Source organism: Pholis gunnellus, assembly GCF_910591455.1.
Source record: "Pholis gunnellus genome assembly, chromosome: 8".
NCBI lineage: Eukaryota > Metazoa > Chordata > Actinopteri > Perciformes > Pholidae > Pholis > Pholis gunnellus.
The window spans coordinates 22905688-22929181 of record NC_136534.1 but is presented as its reverse complement, the minus strand read 5'-3'; the positions used below and the strand labels follow the sequence as shown (position 1 = coordinate 22929181).

Sequence of the window (23494 nt, the reverse complement as noted above, 5' to 3'; positions counted from 1 at the left end):
TGACTAATGCTATATGTGAGCAGGCGTGCTGCAGTGAGCTGCCTCAACTCTATCCAGTCGAAGCCTTCAATTTGCAGTGTGTGTATGTGTGTGTGTGAGTGTGTGTGATGAGAAGCTAATTCGGAAATAAAATAAAATAAAGCGAGGTCCTCAAAACAGCAGAGTCCGACCAGAATAAGATGGAACGCCCAGCGCAAAGTTTGGAGGAACCGTGAAGGATTTGGGGGTTTCGTGGTGTGTGTGAGTACCTGTTATCAAAGAGGTTTAGATGCCAAAAACTGCACCGGTTGGGGAGGAGGAACTGAGTGTGTGTGTGTTGGTGTGTGTGAGAGAGAATGAGTGGTGTAGTCAGTGTGTGGGTTCAGGAGAGAGTGGAGGTGTGCTGCATGTGACTGTCGGGGTGAGAGAGAGCGAGAGAGTGCTGGTTGATGTGTGGAGACGAGCGCTCACTCGTCAGACCTGTAACCCCTTGTTGAAACAATATGGGGGTGCCTCCAAAATGGAGACCATAATCTCGACCCTGAAAAGCTCAGCCCCTCAGCTCCTGGACTTTCGCCGTGACCCTGGAGTCATCATGTGAGCTGCACATGGAAAGAGAGGCAAGATTTAACTGTGGCAGGTCGCTCGGCACCCTTTTTTTTCCGCTCAGCTTTATTATTCCCTCGGAGCAAAGCAGATAATGACCAAAATGCCCTCTTGTGCAAGTGCAGCTATAGAAGTTGGTTGCATAATGTTGGTGAGATGCTCTGCCTGTGTGTGTGTGTGTGTGTGTGTGTGTGTGTGTGTGTGTGTGTGTGTGTGTGTGTGTGTGTGTGTGTGTGTGTGTGTGTGTGTGTGTGTGTGTGTGTGTGCGTGCAAGCCCACTCTGGGAGTCATTGCCAGGAAATTGTGAGCACAGTGCTGCACCTTCAAAAACCTGTCAGCGATGGCACTGAGTACTCGTTCTCTGTGATCTCACACCGGTGTTTCATTTTTGACATTGTTTTCGGAGCTTAGGCCTCATCCAATTTGGTACAACTGCTCGGGGGTTTTAGCCGTAAGATGGATTGCGAGGCAAATCAATATGGAGATGCACCAATCGGCTGTTGGGGTTTTATGGTTCTAAATTCATAACTGCATCAGTAGTGTTAAATATTACACCCTCAATGGAGAGATGACACCTGCAAAAGCTGTATTTTCTAGCATGAATTACTGTCCATTATTTATGAAGTGAAATCCCCACATATATTCCCTTACATGTTAAAGTAGAAACACTTGCTAAATAGTGAGAATGTGTTGGTTTCCCCACATTTACGACATCATTAATTGAATATGTTTAGTTCTTTTTGGACTGTTGATCGGGCAGCATAGGCCAAGAAGACGACGCCTTGTGCTTTTTGGAAATCGCGATCATTTTCACTATTTTACAGACCAAACAATTCATTTGAGAAATTGTGGAAATGTTCGTATAGCCGCAGCCCCAGCGTGTATTTTGGCCAATACGCTCAACAGACTCAGGACAGATCTTCTATCCATCTCCCCTGTCCACCTATACATTAGAAGCACCATGGTTACTCGAAGCGATTATGTAACACAGTGTGATATTTATTGCCGCACAGTGACTCAACATCCACAGATGAAATATGTGGTAAGACGGCTGATATGAGTGTGACATTGATTTGCGATGAGATATAGATCCACGGACCGGGAGGGGGGGGGGGGATCAGCGGATCTTGCAGATGTACATTTGAGCCCACATTGACGAGTGAGTTAAGCTAATGTACCAGGCAAGCCATTTGCAGTCATGCCAAGTACCGGCTCACATGAACAGCCAGTTAGTGGGAGGCAGCAGCAGCAGCAGCAGAGATGGGCCTTCCTATCTTGGCGAAATCTTTTTCCTCCCTCATTCGCTCTCTTAAACTCACACCTCCTTTCAGTCTATCTCTTTCTCCTTTTCTTTTCTCTCCCTCTCCTCCACTGTGGTCGACACCCCCCCCCCCCCCCCCCCCCCACACACACACACAGGCTCTCCCACTGTCTCTTCTTCCTCTCTCTTTTCCCTTCTCTACGATGGCTGTATCCATGAGAGCAGATGGACACTATGGAAGCAAGCAGCCAGCCACTGAGCCATCCCCGGCCTTGTCGATTTTACAGTAGTTTGATACAGCAGCTCTTGTCAAGCATGGCCATAGTTAAAGAGACAGCACACCGCCAATGCACTGCAGCACTCCTCTACTCCCTCCTTCTCTTTCCCTCTCTTTCTCCCATGTGACATAAGGGACTGTCTTACACCCCTCCACTGCTCAGACTGTGCCAAGAAGCATCATCTGTTAGGCTATTACTGTACTGCATGCGCGAGATCCATCCAGCCCTGTGCACTAGATGATCTGTGGTAAGAGAGAGCCCATTCATTCTCCAGTGGGGGCGCCGAGTGCACTGGAGATGCGTTTGCGGTGACTTTTGCGAGTGTTGTGCGGAATCAGCGGCGGAGACGACCAGCGATGAGCATTTTCGGGGAGGGGAAGGGATTTGCTTTTAATCACACATTTAGGGCCTGAATTCTCCAGCTGGAGAGCTTCTCGGCTGGTGTTGACAGATCTTTGGTTTCACGAATCAAAGAAGCCCCTGTCCAAGTTCACGGACGATTTACATTTGCTGGCCGAATCCCCACTAGATGTGGGAAGTCAGCACTTCTAAATGTCAAACAAGACTGTGCATTCAGCTTTTTCAAGTACCCCCCAAAGCTTTCTGGTCAAAGACATGCAACGATGTCAAGATATTGAGGAAATATCACTCATGTCATTATTCTGGCCTGGCAGACAGGAGGTCAATCAACGCTCAACAGGGTCTCAATTGAATGCGCTCAACATCGAATTTTACATATTCATCAGCACGTTCACACATGCAACAAATAAAGCACACGGGGTGGTGCATAGCAGTTGCTTACGAAGCTTGTTTAAACACAATTTATCTGGCAGACATTTCAAAATCTTTGATACCCGGGAGGTCAATCAATAGTTGACCTCGGCAGCATAAATAATGTCTGTACTACACCAGGAGCTGTGACCATTGATGATCTAACAAGAAGCACTGATGCCCCCGGGCAAGATCTTAACATGATGTGACATTTTACTGGAGATGCATTCTTTATCGTCTTTTGAGGCCTTTTGTATAGAGTGCTGCAGGGATGACGTGTTTTTTTTTTTTAGCTCGACCCGTAAGTTAGCAACGCAGTGGTTCCCAGAGTCAACGGGATTTTTTTCCATTTTATTTTGGATTTTTGCAGAAAATAAACTCTGTGGCAAACACGAGTTCATAACACTTAAACGTTTTTGTTCAGCAGGATAGTCTTCACAAATGAACGCCACTTTTATTAAACAGCTAAAGTGAGGCTACAAAGAAACTACATCACATCACCACTGAGCTAACGGTGGACTATAGTGTTCAATGTGATGACGTTTTGTAGTCTCATTCAGCCACTTGTTACCGACCGCTTTTGCGCGACACGTTTTTGATTGTTGTGGAGCCAAACGTTAAAATCTCTTAAGCTTTTGTTAACCACAGCCCTTATTGACCTATAAACCTATTGACGTTAAGAAAGTAAACCTGAAGTGCAAAAATGCGAACTAATTTCCAGGTTTTAGGACTCATCCCTGCAGCACTCTATTCTTGGCCCAATAGTGTAGTAGGTCGTCTGCATACAGTGTGAGGTAGGCTCTGCATGGTTTATTTTTGGAAAGGAATATATTAATCCTTAGTCCAGATGTGTTGTCACTTTCTCTGTCTTTTTGCTCTGTATTAATAGATTGAGTTCAGTTGTCAGCTGATCCTCTTTTCTCTTTTTTCTTATCTGTTGCCCAACACTAATCTAGCTTTAGTGAAGCATACCCAGGCCCTTATCCTCCAAGAGCCTTTAGTGCTTTAGTGATACTGGGGGAATCTGCATGGGGGCTGCTGGAACTGAGTCGCTGGGAGGAGTGGCTTTTTAGATTCAGCTACACTTTGGGTGGGTGGGTGGGTAATTCAATTCTGCTGCAAAGCCTGAGTGGAATGACTCAATGGGTCTTTGCAGAGAGAGAGAGAGAGAGAGAGAGAGAGAGAGAGAGAGAGAGAGAGAGAGAGAGAGAGAGAGAGAGAGAGAGAGGAGAGAGAGAGAGAGAGAGAGAGAGAGAGAGAGAGAGAGAGAGAGAGAGAGAGAGAGAGAGAGAGAGAGAGAGAGAGAGAGAGAGAGAGAGAGAGAGAGAGAGAGAGAGAGAGAGAGCCTTGGCTTTTGATTGATCTTGTCAGGATTCACTCACAGCAAAAAGGTCAGGATGAGCTGCCTCCTCTTTCCTGCACCAATCAGTGGGCTGCCAATCCGGGATAATGATCTCCCTCTGGATACGGTTGGCTCATACGGTTTGCGGGCATGATGTCATCCAATCCCATGGATGCCCGTGATTCAGAGTTGTGAGGTTTTAGCCAAATACCCGAGGCAGTGTGAGAAGTTACAGTACATATGTCAGTAGTATGAGTCATGGGGTGACCAATGGATGGACTGTTTTCTTTAAAGATAAAAATCATGACACGAAGATACTTTATTTAGTCCCCCAGTCAAAGGTGTGTTGAGTTTGCTCTGCATTATATTTCCCACATTCGCTGTTTAAAAAAAAAGTGACACCTGTTGTTAGAAAGTACAAGTTTTCAGACGACTTTACAAAGTGTGCTTTTTGTATTGCAATTAAGATATAATTTTTTATTAAATATAATAAGAAACATATATTTACATATATTTTGCTGATATTTTATTCTATAGCTGTGAAAGCCTATGATAATAATAATGTACATAATTAAAAAAGTATACACAGTACACTGGGGGGATTTTATAATTCCCTTTGACATGTAGTAGGCTGTAAAATAATGGCCTCTGAAATTAATATAAAAAAAACAACATCTCTATGCACTGAAGTGTGAAGCTGGATTAAACATCAGTGTCAGACTATCAATCTCCGAATAAGGAATATAGCGCTCTCCGCTCAGAATTCGGCATGCCACACTGAACAGGTCTATACTGCACCATCGGGGTGTTTAATCAGCCACCTGTAGAGCCATTCATTAAAGACATTCCTCTATTTATACCTCTTTGTGTTTGTGTACGTGTTTCGTGCATGTTTTCTCAAATAATCCTTTTCTTATTTGGCTCATTGCATTTCCACAGTGCATGTTGCGTTGCGTGTCTGAGGCTGAGATGCTGCAGTCTCCCTCAGCTCAGTAGAGAGAAGCGGTCAAAGCAGGTCATGGAGATTTTTGTACAGCACCAGCTCTTCTGAGCCAAGCCTCCATCCAACTCTGGGAAACGTGTGAAACCAATGACCTTCACATGACAACGGGAGTGTTTATGATGCAGCACATTTTCTGCCTCAAATTAGGAACATTTATTTTTACAGTTGTCCTTATTAGTGCAAGTAAGTCAAACAATATCAAAGCTATCAACTCTCTTGCTAGCAGCACGTCTCCCCACTTCGGTCCCCTTAAATATTTACATTATTTTTAATACAAGTACATAACTGTGAATAGCTCTATTCTGAAATGACAACATTTTTTAAGGCAATTTTAGGCACATGGCAACAATATCGTGGTGTGGCTGTGAAATATCAATGAATATTTTTTATTTTTACTCAATAATAATTACCCAGGGTGTTGGAATGACAGCATTTCCATGACAAAACTGTTAGGAATAAGTGTGAACCTGAACAAAAAATGATTTCCTTCCTGTATAGTTCCAGCGGGGCCGTATAGTTTGCAATCTGAAATTCACACTTGTGCAGGGAGTAAGCAGTACTCACCACAGATACTGAAATAATTAGTTAATTAGTCGATTGTAGGGTTGTACTGAATAGTTAGAAGCTTTGAAGCTTCATTTATAATGTTTGACATTTGAACTGTAAATCATTTAAATGCTGCACAGTCTATCCACTCTGTTTAAAGCCAGTGTTTCTGCACAGTTGCGGATAAATGCTACACTAATGTTATTAGTATTAGCGTTTGTAGAATTAGGTCCAAGTGGTGCCTTCGTAGGATTGTTTCGACTCATGTGATTGGAAATTTCCAATAACTCCAGAGCGTTGTCCAAAAGTCAAAATGTGTTGGAAATAGATTTACAAATTTACAACATTTAACGCAACATTTTCACTGTGGTCAAAAAACGGTCTGCTCTTGCGGCACACAAAGGTAGGCCAGCACTGTATTAACAGGGCGGTCAAGCAGCAATCTATCATCTATCTAATTATTTATATAACCACAATTTAAAAAATCTATTTTTTACACAGTTGTAGAATGACATTCAAAGACATTCAAAGTTTCATGTTTTGAATGTAAAAAAAAAACATTTGGTTAAGCTTTAGTCGACTGAAAGAAAATGAATCTGCAACTACTATAATGCAATAATTCTTCAAGCAAAAATGCCCAAAATGTGCGGTTGTCCAGCTTCTGGAGGATTGCCGCTTCTCTGTTTTACATCATTGTAAAGTAAATTTATTTGGGTTTTGGACTGTTGGTCGGACAAAAAAACAGACATTTCAAGAAGTCTCCTTGGGCTCTGGGAAATTCTGATGCTATTGTCCACTATTTTCTGTTATCAACCAAACAATGAATTGAGAAAATAATCAGTGCCTGTACTTTTTCTGCTTGAGTTGTATTCAGTTTGGACATGTGGCAGGTTCAGGCCTGAGCCAACAGGTCCATATATTTAATTGGAGATTGTAAAAAATCCTCCTCGTGACTAAAACAGTCTTCCACTGCACTTGATGTGGTCATGAAAGTAACCGCCACATGGTTTGATAGTTTAGTGGTTTACACTATCGCCTCACAGCAAGAAGACCCAGGTTTGATCTCCTGGCTCTTCCTGTGCGGAGTTTTGCACGTTTGTGTGGGTTTTCTCTGGTTTCCTCCTACATTGCGAGTGGAGACTCTAAATTGCCTTTAGGTATGAATGTGAGCGTGAGTGGATGTCTGCCTAGCTGAGTTCAACCTGTGATGGACTGGCGACCTGCCCGGTGTCCTACCATCCGCCCAGTGCATGCTGGGATAGGCCGTAGCCCCATGTGTGCCAGAAAAGGATTAAGTGGGCAGAGACATTGAATGAATAAATAATTAACCAGATGCATCTTTATTTGTATTTAAGTATCAAAAGAGAATATATAGAGAATATTTTAGACATTATGTGGGTTTTTGTGATTCTCTGCGTTCATGCTTGTGTCCTTTTTTGGGATGTAAAACATTTTGGAGCTGAAATTCATCAATCACCAGAAAACAGTTTTGATATGAACTATTTTTATAATCAATTATTCATTGTATTGTTTTTCTCCTGCAAACATTCCCTCGCTCCGACCTTTCAAATGGGAGGATCTGTTACATCTCCTTGTCTTACGCGATAGTAAGTTAGATTTCTTTGGGCTTTTGACTGTTAGTCAGTCAAAAAATAAACGTGAACTTGAGCTTTAGGAACACAGCAAAGCTAAATATTCAGCAGACGACACTTGTTAAAAGTGTTTAAACAAGCGGTGTTAAGGTGGTGGCTCTTTGGATGCCAGTTGCCTCAGCACCATGCTATCATTGTTCATTTAATGTACATATAGCTCATTGAAATAAGTGAAAAGTGTTGAGGTGGAGGCTTTGATAGGAAGCAGACAGTGCTGTCAAGGCAGGGCTCAATATTTCAGCTTGGTCTGTAGCTGTAATCTACTGTGATTAAATTCTAGTATAATCGTCGAAAAAGTGGCTAAGTAGCATGGTGGCTTAATGACGGTGTGTGTATTCATGAAGTAATACATGTGGGGTAGATTTGAATGGTAATGTCCTTCTGTGAAGATCATTATTCAACATGAACAGAAGGTAGAGGAACTATTGTGTGTCAGAAAAAGGACTTCAGTTACCTTCTGGCCTTTATAAACTTTGCTTTATTCTTTTCTCTTTTTTTTTACAGTTAATGGTTTTGTAAGTGTAGATGCCATTTGTTAGCTGTTAGGTATCTAATGAGACTCTTTTGTATGCTTGTGTCGTGAGCAGGCCCACTTGTTTACTCAATTACCATTTTAAAGGTTTTTCAATCAAATTTTTTTTTTTTTAAATGTATCATGTAGGCTGTGCCTCGATTTCAGATGTAGATTTCAGCAAATTTGTTACCTGAGGGTTTCACAAGAATGGTGTTTGCTATAATTGTCTGTATGCCTGTGTGTGTGTGTGTGTGTGTGTGTGTGTGTGCTTGTGCCTCTATGTGTGTATTCATGGCATTGTGTGTAGTGGTGATTTACCTCCACTCATAGGACCTCATAAAGGTTAGCAGGCTCACTCAACAGCTGACGGTAAATTTAGCCTCCTTTTCACACAGTCCCACACACCGTTTGAGTATTTCTCTACTGTATCAGACCACATCCAGGCATGTTGCTGCTGCTGAAGAGATGTGCTATTATACAACGCTATAAATGATCAGAATTAGAGGTGGTCGTGATGACAATGTTTTTACAAAATAACTCACATTTTTGTGTGTGTGCGTGTGTGTAAGGAAGAAAGTTTGAATATTGGATGTCTTGTGTTTATGATTGATCAAGTTCAGCCTTCCAGAATAGTGATAGGTTTTCCTGGCTGGGATTGAATGTAATAGAGTAACAGAGCGTAAGACTCTGTTGTTTGTGATTAACGACACTGTCAAAACAGGTAGGAATGGATGGCGATGAAAGGGGCTCACCGGGTGCCAGGACCACACTTTTAATTTTTGGATCTCACTTCAGTCTCACGTTTAAATTTGGAAAATTGCAAACCCTACTCAAGAGCATTCAGTATTTAATCGTGCCATTGAAGAACAGGAGGGGATAAATGCTCCCGTCCAAAGAGCACCACACGAAAGAGTGGTTCTTGGGAATATGATTATTATTGTTTTTAATCCAGAAGAGAAAGATTAATCTACTGTTCATTGTTCAAATGTTTTGATGTGTTGACATGAGGTAGTCCTCTCACAGATAGAAATGTAGCACCGTGTGCACCTCTTCTGTAAGAGGTCTGTAGTTGCACCTAATGAACTTTTCTTGTAATTTTATTTGCACGCTAACACTAACATCTTCTAACCGCTCTGGCGCACGCCGACATTACAGTATCTATGGGTGAAAGGTTGCTTTGCAGATGATACAATCCGATGTGATGTCATGACCCCCAGGTCCTGCAGCTTTGTTTTATGTAACACATGCAATGTAGTGGAAAATCAACATATGACAGAGCTACTGTACGCTAAGCTGCTTTCTCTCACGGGATATGATGTCAACACTCAAAGATACTGTAAGTGGAGAACGCTGGACTTTCGGTTTCAAAGGAGAATATCGGATTTGTGGTATAAACAAAATGACAGTTGGTGCGGAGCGTCAAACGGTGGCGATTTCACGATGATGTCTTGCAGTGCAAACATATTGTTCAGTCAGCATTTTTTCCACCTGGGTTAACACAGCTACAGCTTTGTGTTTGGCTTTATTAATTGCCCCTTTAGTTCGAGGTCTGAGAGAGGTCTAACACGCAAGGACAGATTTAGAAGAATAAGAATAAAAAAAAAAAAAAGCGATATACTTGGTGGTGATATATTAAGTGTATTTCACGTTCCAGATGTGACACCATCAAGAAAAAGGAAAACAGAGGTTTGATTTGCATTGATCTGGAACTGCAAAGTTATTCCTGGGATGTCAGTTTTGTGGCCAGCTCTTGTCCGCCTGTCTATTTTCATCAGCAGCGGCTGCAGGACTCTGTCACTTTAGCTCGCAGAACATATCAGTAAAGACAACATCTCATATGATAACAGGACTCTTATTATCTTGACTCCTTTAAAGCGAGGACGGGGTTTGTGTCTGATCTTTCAAGGAATGTCGTCACCTCATCTGAATAAACTCAGACTAGGAGTTCATATACAGGAAGAGCTGAACGATGAATGCCAAAGCTGTCCCCCGAAGACGGAGCTCGCACTAACGCAGCAAGCTTCCAGCATATAGGCCGGCAACATTGGACTGTATTTCTGTTGTAATGCAAAAGAGGGCAGGAAATAACAAGACACTGTGAGCCACGTGAATACATTTATGGAGTCCCTGACTCTGCTAGGGGCTGGATAGTTTATAGCTGGCAATTTCTGAGTGAATTTTCAAGAAAACTTTTATTAATCCAGGGAAGGTTTGCTGAGCTTGCCCCGCCTGCTCTTCTTTTTTAAGCAATCCCCCTCTGCTTTCTCATTCACATAGTTGCACATTCAGGCACTTTGGAGATGCCTCATGCAGCTGCAGTATTCCTCAGGTGATTACCGAGCAGCATCGCTGGAAGTGCTGGGGTTTAGCTGCCCTGCCCTGTCCATGATTGTTGTTGAGGGACAGGATTTACCATCCCAAGATTTGTTTATTTTTCTCACAGGCTCACAGATTTTAACCGGCAAAACTTAAACGTCACGAGCGCTCCTCTCAGACCCTCCGGGGGAGGGGACAGCGTTACGACGCTCACACTTAACTTGCCATGAATTGGGAGTGAAGATGTGAACTAATGACATCTGGCAGGAATGGCTACTGCGCACTGGAAGCCTGCTGCTTATGTCTTATTTGTGGTGAAGGGCGGATGTGCTTCCCGTTGGAGGTACATGTCCGTTCGTATTAGCGGCAGAACGCGACGGGTGGAGAGGCCTGAGGTGAGCTCTCGGGGAGCGGGCAGTGACATCACTTCACGGTTTCTGACATCATCAGTAATGCGGATGAACGCATGAATTCACAGTGACACACGTGTCTGTGTTCACATAAACACACTTCAGGGTTGGACGATGTCTCACACTCGCATACAGCACTCATGGTTAGAAACATGTACGTTATGTAAAGCCTCCATATTTTTTATTTTTAAAAATAAAGTATCAAGTGACAATGTGGGAGAATTATCTGTCTCATTTGCAGCACGTCAAGTCTCAGAAGTTAATACAGCGTCATAGCAGACAGGCACAGTTAGCAACCAGCTGGCGAACATAGCGGAGCATGAAGAGCCAGATATTTAGTTATTGATATTGAGTTAAACGAGAGGGAATATTAGACTTACATTCACCAAGTGACCGGAAATTTGACTCTGATTAATGCTAATGTTGCTACTATAGGATGTTAGCGGTTAACCACTGAGAGTACGCATTTTGTTTAATTTTTAATAGGATGTATTTTGGACAGACATGGATTTAAACTGCGACTTCACTGGTTGCATATTCAACCACAAGGCGGTGATTCTAGTTTTCCTACTGTAACCTGGCATCAACTGGACAAACAGACACACATAAAAAAAAAAAGAGATGTGTGCAAAGGAGCTGTCTAATCCTCGGGGTGCCCACAAAAAAAGAGTGCTGAAAGCAACAACTGGAAATAAATGATTTGCGAGTGCAATGAAACAAACAAACATGGGGCCTTTTTTCTCCCAGTGAATATTCCCTGAGATGATACAAATACCCTCACGCTGTTTCTCTAATTAAAAAAAATCAGGTCATGTATTACAGTACTTATGGAAAGGTGGCTGCAGAGGACCTCCTTTCTTCAGATTCAGCATTTGTTGTGAGCTCAACATTGTGTTCTGGCAGCTGAACTGCTGCTCTTTACCCATTCATAGTGTGTGTGTGTGTGTGTGTGTGTGTGTGTGTGTGTGTGTGTGTGTGTGTGGGAGAGTAACTGTGTTTGCAAATGTCAGAGTATCTATAGTTTTATTTTTTGTTGTTGATTGTTTCCGTGTGAATATGTGCTCATGTGTCAACTCCTCTGGGTGTGTGTGTGTGTGAGTGTGTGTGTGTGTGTAAGTGAATGTTCATTTTGTGTGGAAAATAGGAACACCTGCTCTTTCCGTACAGTAGACCAGATGAATCACGTGACCCTTATTAATTTCATCTGCTACAACAGATCTACCTCAACCATGACAGAGTGTGAATGTGGATGAAGCAGAGGAGACATGTTAAAGAGATTGAAGCTCAGCATCAGAAAGGCGTTCCTAATATGTCTCACTCTGTGTGTGTGTGTGTGTGTGTGTGTGTGTGTTTCATGCTCCATGCACTTGCTGAAAAGTGAGCTGTGAAGAATGAGTGAATGTGTTTCCCCCGCTGGAAGATGTATGCGTGAAAACATATTTTTCCCTCATACACCAATGGCGCCGTTAATGGAGTCTGTGAGCGTGTGCACTGATGAACTTTTATGGGAAGTGACAGTGCAGTGATGGTGCGCCATGTAGTCATGAATATCTAAGAGCTGTGGAGTGGAAGCTGTCAAAACACCCTGGTTAGTGTCTTTTTAAAGGTTCTCCAGGTCTGTTGTTGTGGATGTGGATCACTTCACCTCTGCTGTGCCCTTCTTTTTGGGCTTTGATGCACCATAGAGGCTCTTCAGATTAGCAGCAGGGACTCCACGCTACTGGATGGATTAATCAACCCTGATGGGTCTTTCGTGAACATTTACAAGCTCTCTGAGGCAATATTGTCTGTTGACTAAACCAATAGAACTTTATTGGCGCTGTTTGGATCTTGGATGAACCCTTGGATTTACAGCCTACAGACCATAATGACTGGGCGGTATTGACAAAACCTTTGATCGACTAATAGATAGATTGACGAATCATTCTGATAACTGATGATTTAAGCTATTTTTCAAGTACAAATAACAAACATTCCCTAGTTCCAGCGTCTCAATGGTAAGGCTTTTCTTCTTTCATCGACTCTTTTCATTTTATGTGACAGAAATGTTGTTCATTAAATAATCTGCAGATGAATAGATAATGAAAATAGTCAAGACGGCGTTTCCCACAGAATTAGAATCTACCTGCAGCCGTAGCCGACGGTGATCTTGAAATGCGATTGTGTCATGTTATTTTACACTTGTTTTCTTTACTCGCCTCTACTTTCCTATGTTAAACGAAAGGTTAAGCATGTAAAACAGTGGCTTTGAGAATGTATTGATACAATCACTGCAGGCTCTGCATTGGGAAAGAGCCTTGTGTGTGCATATTGTGTCCCTTAAAGCCTGTTCAGTCCTACGAGGGCGGACGCAGCAACAGGTACGTTATATTGAGAACATCCTCCGTACCCCTGGCGGCCTGGTAGGGCCGGGAGCGATAAAACAATGTAGAAAATGTTCACGTTAAAAACAATCTTCCACGATAACGATGATCAACTGATTTTTGTTTTGTTACCGTCAAAACCACCAGACCAGCAGCCGATATGTCTGAGGCTCTGGCGTGGCCTAACGTAACGTTACGACGTTTTGTGCATCACAACCCCCGAGAAATCATTCGTTTCACTGTCCGAAAAGGATCAATTCGGTCTGATAACATCAGGAAAGAATACAGGAGCTGCATGACTGACTTATTTTCATCTCCATTGAAGTTAGCATCGGGCTAAACTGGAAGTTAGCGGGCTCGGCCCATAGAGCACGTGTGTGAACGTTCTGCTAAAGTAACACACAGCAGTGAGATGGCGTACTTAACCGTTAATGTTCTCATAATACATAGTTGTTGCCTGTATTATAATTTTTCTTAGGGTTCTGTCTTCAGGAGAATACTCGGAAAACTGTAAATTGGGCTTCATTATTATTATTATTAATTAATATATATTGTGATAATTATAGACATCGATCATAATAAAACACACATCGTAACAAAATGTTTGGCCGTATCATCCAGCCCTGCAGCCTACAAAGTGACCAACCTTCACTACACGAGGCTATTTAGTGTCTCTGCCACACATTGTCTTCTGATTTTGAACAAGTAAAGAATCTTTATTCATTTTAGGGTAAATATGATTCCAAGGCTTAAAACGTTGCTCACAATGCTCAGTTACACAACCAAACATCAGCTGTTCACCATCAAAGCTAAATCACCCCCAACATAAAGAATTATTTATGTCCAATCCAAGAGATTGTACAAGCGAGGCTTCGTAGTACACCGAGGCACAAAGAGGCTGCGGTCAATACGGAGCTTTGAAGGCGTCAGCTAGACCACAACCCTAAACCCTGCACAGTAATGTCAATACAGAATGCCAGCTGCCTGAATTTACATCGTTTTCATTTTAACACTGCAAAAGCTGATGACATTTTTATTATTCTTTTTCACAATGCTCGGCGGGCACTCCAGTCCCCGCATAATAATAATAAGTCCGGGCACACTTTATTCAGAATGATAAATAAATGTAATCAAGTCCATCGACGTTTCAGCTCGGGGGATCCAAATGTTAGTGGAATTATTGTAATCTACAGTGTCTGTCTATGAAGAGCCCGCTGAACACAGTGTGCAGCTCTTATCTGAAGCGTCCTGCTGGTGAAGAGGCGCTGGCTGCTCATTCAGCTGAGAGATGGGCCAGGTGGAAGGAACCGTGTCGGTCCTACGGTCTTCATCTCACTGCTGCCAAACAAATGACGGTCTGATAGATAAGCCTTTCTGAAAGATGAGACGCATGTGTTTAAACTCAAAGCTGCAAATATGGTGGTGGTTTTTACCAACTTTCACTACGTTAACATGTGATTTATATGCCCAAAAATCAAATGAATCGAAAGCTCTCTGCCAGATTTGCCTTTTCATTAAATGTGTTGCTCGCAGCCTGTGTCGAGTTTAAGACGGCAGCTGATTATGCAATCAAAGATTCAGACTGAGGAGAGCCTGCAAGGTGCAGTTCACACATCTGGATCTAGTAGTATAGTAGAAATATCAATCAAAAACAAGGTTATGCATAATTTTACTCTGAGAACAGTGTAGTGTAATTGTAATAATAAAGTTAGCTAATGTATATTTATTTAAAGTTTTGTTTAATCGTACTTTTAGGGTAAGGGAAATTACATTGAATGACAGATTGTCGTATCTTATTATCATTTTGGTGTCACTGCCCTCTTTTTATTTGACCAACTATTACTTTGGTTTTTAATCTAATTCAGGGCAGCCCCACAAACACTTTTTTGCCTGCTCATCGGATTTGCAGCGTCATTGAAATTCATATAGAATACAGGTTGTAAACTGTGCTTCCAGGCTTGTGCACCTGTAAATAACCTATAAATAACACGTGTTTACTGTGGAAGAATGGGACTGTAAGGAGGCCCAATGTTGGTCCTCAGTGTTATTCACAAAATGAGGCTCTAAGGCAGTATTTCGACTTGGGGTTACTAAAGCACTATTGAACCCAGACTAATGAAATTCCTTTTTGCCACTTCCTTAAGGCATAATGACCCAGCTAATCTTTTCAGTTGTACTCCAAAACTTGCTTACTTAAAAAACCATCCAGTTAAAAATAATTAAGAGTCAAGAGTCAACATAACTGGTCAATTAAATGAATAACTACAACATAAAATGACACGTGCTGTATCCCTTACACCGTTGTCTGTGTAGCTATAGTAAGAGAGGAGCCTTCATCATGGTGGTGGCTGTCAATATATCTGCTGACTGATTGTTTTTGACCCCAGAGGATGAATAGCAGGAGGGACTTTACTCCATGCAGCTGCACATCTGGTTCACTAAATGTACAGTATGTGACATGGACTTGGGATGGGACGATATAGGTTTTTATTGCGATCGTTCTCAATAAGTTGATTGTCATGATTTTCCATTGTCTTGAAAAAGCTGTCCAGCCATCATGGTCTATCAAAAATAGAGCCTGATTTTTATTTTAAACACAGGTTTTTACATATAAGGAAGAACAGACTCACACTATGTTATGCTAGTTTTTATTTATTTATTTATCCTTTATTTAGGGGTCCTTATGATTTATGATGACCTTATTTAAGATTGCTTGCTTTTCACAAAAAAAGCATGTTCTTTAAAAACGATGTGTCCAATCTGTGATGCAATAAAAAACATTTGTCTCTTAACAAAATGTTTAAGTGCCATTTTAAGAGTTTTTTGCATATTTTGATGATTTTCGGGATTCATGTTGTGAATCGCAATTATTTAGAATTTTTCATATCATCAATGTTGGCACTTCTTCTACTACTTTATCTGACTTCTCTACTGCAGTTACTTATAATAATGTATTTTGGCCTTTGATATGAAGGTTTTTAAACTATTTCCTTTACTTTGGGTACCCCCCCCCGCCAGCTGTTTGTCTGCTGGGGGAACATGAGTTAAGATGAGAACGTTCAGCGACAACCCTGTGGGTAATAAAAACATGACACAGTTCCTAGTCTATCTCTGGATTGAGGACAGATGACTATAATTGTTCTTTATCTCTTAGGGACAGCTTGGCTCGACCCGCTTTCAATCAGCCTGGTGACCCCGACGAGACACAAAAACACACACAGGGGTCAGGGAACGGGGAGCATGACTTGCAAGATCCGCTATATACGCTAACACGGTCGTGGTTCAGCTCAGCTTAATGTCATGAAAACGCGTATTACCAAAGAAGGTAAAGTACGATACATGCTTAACAAAGATTCAACACCCCAAACATACAGCATATTGTGTACTTAAAGGGGTTCAACAGGTGTGAGGCAGTTACAGCACATGCGCATATAGTGTGAGGGCCACTAATAATGGCACATCAGTTTTCACGTGCAGGCACACATCACAAGGCAACTGTTGGTTAATTCATGGTGCCATAGCTGTGCTGCACTCAGCAAAACAGTGGGATTAGTCTGCATACGTTATCAGCGGCTGTGATTGGAGCTCAGTCCACTGAAGCCCTCTGACACTTTGGTGATAGGAGGTTTAGAATAGCTGGCGCCATAGATTCAATTATCATGGGAGGAGATAACATATTGGCTTACTGTACCGTGCTGTCCGAGGCGAACCCAGTGTAAGCGACGGCTCAGTGTTAGGCGAAGCCCAACAGAACCAGCGGCAGTTTGACTAGAAGACGGGAGCTTCTGTAAACCTTCTCTCTGACATAAATAGTTCTGCTTTCTCAGTCTCTGCTCTTGCTTTGCTCGAGGGACCTCTATCAATATGTAGCTGTTTTTTGTTGATGTGTTGAAATGTAATCTTGTAAAATGTAGTTTTTGTCGAGAAACTTGGAATAAATAGTTTTCAGAGCAATATAACATATATTACATATAAAGATATAATAGAGGGATTTATGACCTTATAATATAGCTTATAAAATAATGAATTCAATAAAACTACAATGCCAAGATTTTCTTTTTTTAAATCAAAGCAATTCTTTAAATAAAAATACAATCATTTATTTTATACTTATTTGAAATGTGTGTTTGATGCAAATAACCACTACAGATGACAATAACAAATTTAAAAAATGACGTTTTTAATATTTGCACAGATTTGGGGACAGCTGGATCTATTTTTCAGGACGGTGGTCAAAAGAAACAGTCATGTGGAGCCTCGCTGTAAATTATATTTCCTAGAAAGAAAATCGGAATCAGCAAAAAATCGAAATCGACCAAGGAAGCGGCAATCAGTGCTCGTCTGATTGTCGTGGCCTCCGGTGCAGCTCTACCTCTGAGGAAGGTCGATATTCCTTTTTGCTACGATATTTTGCCAAATTTAAATAAGTGTTGTTTGAATAGTTTCATTATATAACTTTGGCAGCAGCAATGTTTCTGCTACAACTATAGTTTAAATTAACAATCAGACAGTAGCGCCATTTTTGTACTTGTAATATGAAACTGCACAGAATGATGTGGTATTACACACACACACACACACACACACACACACACACACACACTCAGAGCTCCCTTTCTCCCCATTCATCTTTTATTTTCTCCTCTTAGCACATTGAATATCACCTTGGCAGTCAGGTGAAGACTTAGGCAGGGCTGCACCTCTGAACGAAGCAGCAGCGAGATGTCCAGCGTCTCATCTCCCCCCATAGTGTTTCATTATTCACACCCCGAGTGAAAAGGGTCTCGCAGAGCAACCCGGAGAGTTTGCTGTGTAGCCTGTCGGACTGTTTAAAGCAAAATGCAGGAGGGATCTAAAGTCAGAGAGAGAGAGATGAAGAGACGGTGGACTGGGGAGTTATGGGAGAGGGAGAGCAAAAATCACAGGGTCTGTGAGAGAGTGTGTAAATTATTACACTCCAAATAAAGGTTATCTTAATTTCCTCAAAACATGTTCTAATTCTTACTATTTCTTCTGGAAGTTAAAGATAAAAAAGGAACGTGAATGATGACTTTATTACGACATGAACAACCGACATTGTGTGGATCAGTGTAGGCGAACAACAGCACAAAAGCAGCCCGGGCACTCTGAAGTCTTACGTTCCCGCTCACTGTGACCTTACAGAGATATCTGATGCTTCTCCTCATGAATGGGGTGCTTATTTAGGTTTTTTTTATGACCATTAGCTCCCACATTATTGTATTGTAGCTTGTGTACTCTTTGTTCCTGGATATGCACCACATTGGCAGAGACAGATTGGTTCTGAAAAAGGAATACTTTTCCATCAATAGGCAGGAAATGCATCAGCCTACATACCTGATGGAAACACACACACAAGTCACATTTCATATCTGTGCCATTTGAATTTACTTGACATTTTGATAGAGGCATTGCTGGAGTGAGAGAGAGAGAGAGAGAGAGAGAGAGCTACAGTTATAGATAAAAGACAATAGGTAAGTAAAAGGAGCGATGCGGACAGAGAACGAGGGAGAGAGTGCGAACGAATGAGAGAGAGCCAAAGAGAGTTGTGGGAGTAAGTGTAAGCGAGTGGGAGACTGAGAGCAGCGGAGAGGGAGCAGGCTTCTGTACAGATATAACAGGCAAACCCAACTTTGCTATTGGCCCAAGCCTGAATGGTCTCAAGCTGTTCCTGTCATTCATTCTGTATTTACTTGCGAGTTGAGTCCGGCCCATTCAGAATCTCGGGGGGGGGGGGGGGGGGGGGAGAATCCTCACAGTGAAATGTTGGAGAGGAATACTTTCTTTTACGTGATATTCAGTTTCTCAGACACTTGCGTTTAATTTAACAACGAAATCAAACATTTTAATGTCTACATTCAGATCTATGTGATGTCAATGCAAATGAATGATGAAGGACATCTTGAGGCTGTTTGCGTACACATGGCCGCAGTTGCCGTTGCACGCAGGCGATGAACGCGGATGAACACCGAAGTGCTCAGTCATTTGTATGCATCGTTCATCGTTGTAGTTTATTATTAGTAATTATTTAATCCCAACATGTGTGCCGATATGTGAAGCGTTTCAATTTGGCCGGGAGATTAAGACGTGTGTTCGGGGGAAAGAATGGAAAGGCCACGTTTAAGAAAAAGGAGAGATGAGACTAAAAGTCAGGGAGCTGCATTTTAATTTAGATTCGGAGAGGCAGAGAAAAACATCACAGAGATCTAGAAATAAAAATAGAAGAGTGTGAGAGAAGATGGAGGAGTGAGAGGCAACAGGAGAGAGGTGAATGGTAGAAATGTGATTCTAGGACAGATCATTTCATGTTTTTTTTTTAATCCCAGATAGAGGAATATTGAAGATGAAAGGATGGAAGAGTGACAGTGTAAAATACAAAAAAAGAGGAGTGGGAAGGAGGAGGAGGAGGGGGGGGGGGCACAGAGATGGAGATAAAAGGTTTACAGAGGGGGTATGAAAAGAGAGGGCCACATCCAGGAAGAAGAAGCCAGAGAGGTAGCCAGAGAGCAATGGGGTTGCTGGGCTGAGAAACAGATGGGCAGAGGGAGGAGGGGAGATATGGGAGGGAGGGGGGCTTTAGAGAAGAGGCTGCCAGGAGTTACTGTCGAAAGTTGGACTTCATTGGGATTCATGGTGGGATGATGGGCCACGTCGAATCCCCCCCTCTTCCTCTCTACATATTGCATTTTGCATGTGAGTTGAATCATTCCTCCTCTTCCTACACCGGCTGTGACGCGAACCCTTAATCTGAGTTAGCCTAAATTTAGCTTGCGTCTTCCACAATACGGTCCCTTATAGTTGCCAGATTCTTTCGTCTTTGTGTTTAACATTGCCGCACTCACGGTTGACGGTTTAAATATCATTTTTCAGTCATCCTTGTCAAAACCTGGTGCCTACATTACCCACAATACAACTCGACAGGCTGACAGTCCGGCAGATTTGGGTGTGCTTTTGCTAGTAGCGGTTATTGTAACCTCTGGTCTCAAGCAGAGATGAGGGGCGGCCTGCAGAGGTCGGGTTCACTCACTTCTTTCTAACTCCACACCCTCAGATTTCTTTCATTTTTAAACTTGTAGTCTTCAGCCCCAAACTATCCTGTCCTAACTTACCCAATTTACCAGACGTCACGCAGCAGTCCCCCCCCCCCCCCCCCCCTCCTGGAGCCATGAAAGGCGTTTAAACAACTTTTGCACAAGTACTCTCCTAGACCTGTAAACAGACTTTAATGTGTAGAATCAGTGGAGTGTCCCTTTAAGACATCAATATGAAACTTCCTCCCAACACTCCCTTGCTGACGTCAGAATCGGTAGGACTGTGACAAAGTCTGCTGGAATTGAACTTCAACTCCAGCTCTCTTTCTTTTTTTTTTTTCAATACTTCACACAACTACTTCTGTAACTTTTTGTGTGAACGACTTGAGTTCAACGCCATTCATTCCTCTGAGGCCGGACGCTTCTCTAGTGTTCCGCTGTCGTATCCTTCTTGGACGACGTCTTCGTAGTCTCTGTAGCAGCAGGTTGCTGCCTTCAGACGGGCTTCGATGACACATGGTGTATATGAACTAGTTCATTCCAGCGTATACTTCACAGTGTGGTCGCTTTAGGAATAGCGTCACTCGATGGTATGTTTTGTACCTTTTTGATGCGTTTGACAATGTTGCAGAGCGTGGATTACTGCATGCATCCTCAGTGCCAACTCACGCTCACGGTGTGTGTGTGTGTGTGTGTGTGTGTGTGTGTGTGTGTGTGTGTATATATAGTTAGAGATGGAAAGAGAAAAGGGAGAGGGGGGGGGGAGACAGAGCACAGAGAGAGTAAGAGAGTGAGAGGGAGGTACAAGTCAGTATTTCATGGATGGCTGTGTTGCTATGGGAACAAGATGTGGGCTCCCTATTCCCAAAAAAGTGTCCTCCTTCCTTCCTCCCTTCTTTCCCTCTTTCCCTCTCTCATCACTTCATTTCTCTTCTTCTTCTTCTTCTTCTTCACGGCGTCCACAGCATCGACACCTCTCTCCCCCCCCTTTCCCCTCGATTACATCCCACCACATGCCTCTCTCTCTCTCTCTCTCTCTCTCTCTCTCTCTCTCTCTCTCTCAATCTCTCACCCTCTCCTCTGTCATCCATCCTTTCCCCGCCCACTCATTCACCTCTCTCTCTCTCTCTCTCTCTCTCTCTCTCTTTGCCCATTCTCCTCCTCTCCTCTGCCTCCCTCTCCGTCCTCCCCTCTCCGTCTCTCTGTTTGCATCCCTCTTTTCCCCTGTCTCTCTCTCTCTCTCTCTCTCTCTCTCTCATCCCTCTGTCTCTTTAACACTCACTTATATTCTATTCTTTTCTCGGTTGTCATGGCAATAGGCTGGGGGCGTGAGGGAGCGAGCGCGAGCAAGCGAGCGGGAGTGGGTGTTTCGGAAGTGACATCTCTTGGGCAGTAACCTTGTTTCCTGTGTGGTGGAGTTGGGGGCGGATTCAAGGCGCTAGCAGCGCAGCAACAGTGACGCCGTGTGGACGCTTTGGGTGAGCAATGGGGAACCCGGGACGCGCCGCGTGAGGGCTGGGTGAATGATCTGATAGGTGAGGATACTCTCTCTCCCCCTCTCCCACTCCCACTCTCTCTCTCTCTCTGCCACACACACACACACACACACACACACACACACACACACGACCCGTTACCCGCATCCTCTCCTCCTCTTATCGAACATCTCTCCTTCATGGCTGTAGTGGACTCATTGTCGGTGAAATGTAAAAGGGATCAAAGCTTTTGTCTGGATTCATACAGTAGTTTGACATAAACATGTATATTGCTCTCGGTCTCCACACAGACAACACAGCGACACACTTAACATTTGGACACACACACGTATACAGACAGACACATCCTTTTCTTTGTATTGTAGCAGCAGCTGGTGAGTGTAAACTTAAGTGTGTACACTTTGAGCATTATGGCTAGTGATTAGGAGGTGATTTCGTACTTCCGAAGCCTTCCAGCTTTTCAAGTATATAGCCCTGAAGAAAGCGCACAGTACCCAGAAAGTGAGTACAGTATTGAGGGGAGGGACGCACAGTTCTGAGCAAATGTAGATGTAGTACTGAAGAGCAAGATACGGTGCTGATGGAAGGGAGGTATCAGTGCTGAGGACAACGGGATGCATACACAGGGAGGTACACTGCGACTGACGCACAATATATTTAGGTAGTCGTTGTTAAAGCTGCACTAATTAATTGTTTCGGCCACTGACAAAAAGTTCAACCCAAACATATTTTCACTTTATAATGTTGCCAATGTGTTTCCAAACAGTTAGCATTTTATTTTGGAGTTGTGTCTCTGGCAAGTTTCCACCAACTCCTGAGTAGAATATCAAGCTTTTTAGCTGCTAAATATTCAATAATGTTCACCAGCTAGTTGCTAATTTTTTCTGCCATTTAGCTCGGAGCTGGAAGTGTACAGTTGGTTTATTGGAGCATTTGTTTTGAAGAATATGAGTGTAATTTGTGGTCTGTAAAACCAAAACAATGAGGCTAAACGTAGGGAGGCACCGATCTGATGCAATGGATCGACATTAGCTCCAGTACTGACCTTATTAAGAGGTTTTGGTCTCAGGCCATGATGTGATCGATCCACAGTAAAAACAGTTTTCTTTGTCAATGACGATGTTGTGTCTTCTGTCACTTACCTTTTATTCAGTCATCGTGAGTCATCGACATTTTACTGCCATAGAAACCCCTGGCCTCATGTTACCCTGACACAAAGAAATATTTCAATTATTTTTTACTCTCTAGGGGGGAAAAAAGAGAGCACTGGTATCAGATTGGTAGCTGGTGGTGGCAGATACAGATGATTTTAGATATCAGTATCAGTAGGATAGGAATAGTTGGGTTTGGGGTGAACCTGCCAAAGAGCTGGCAGAGCTACAGAGAGAGGTGATCAGTCTCTGTTGATTCGACTCTTCTCACATTACGTAAAGACATTTGATCTATCTGTTCTTCAAAATACATTTGATGTTTTCTTGGTTCAGCAATCAATAAATCAAATCTTGACATCTGTGAGTGCTAACAATAGCCATGTCTGTTGTTTACGTTCATAATGCTAATTTTGGGGGAGTGGCTTTGGAGGGAGGCCTGAGCTAGCGACTCGTTGAGCTAGCGCCTCGTCGAGCTAGCAACTCGTCGAGCTAGCAACTCGTTGAGCTCGCGATGTGAGCATCTTTCATTGGAAAAGAGTTACCAACACTGGGCTGGGTTTTTCTGTTGGATCATTTTCAGAAGCTAACATACTCTTGCTAGTTTCTCAAGATTACCAACCCCTATAGATTTAATGTAAAAATATTGACAAATCATTTATTTAGTTTACAGTAGACTTTTGGTTTTCTGGTGCGTCGTCAAACAGACAGGCAGAGACTGATGCAAACGATCATCACGAATATTGAAGTAACAATTGCA

The 23494-nt window shown here is 42.7% G+C and overlaps 1 protein-coding gene across 1 annotated transcript in view; it reads left to right on the top strand.

Annotated features, from left to right (window-relative positions):
- syngap1b (synaptic Ras GTPase activating protein 1b) overlaps positions 1-23494 on the top strand; it is a gene marked incomplete at both ends in the record, with an annotated part of 123771 nt that overhangs the window by 927 nt on the left and 99350 nt on the right. The window lies entirely within an intron of this gene.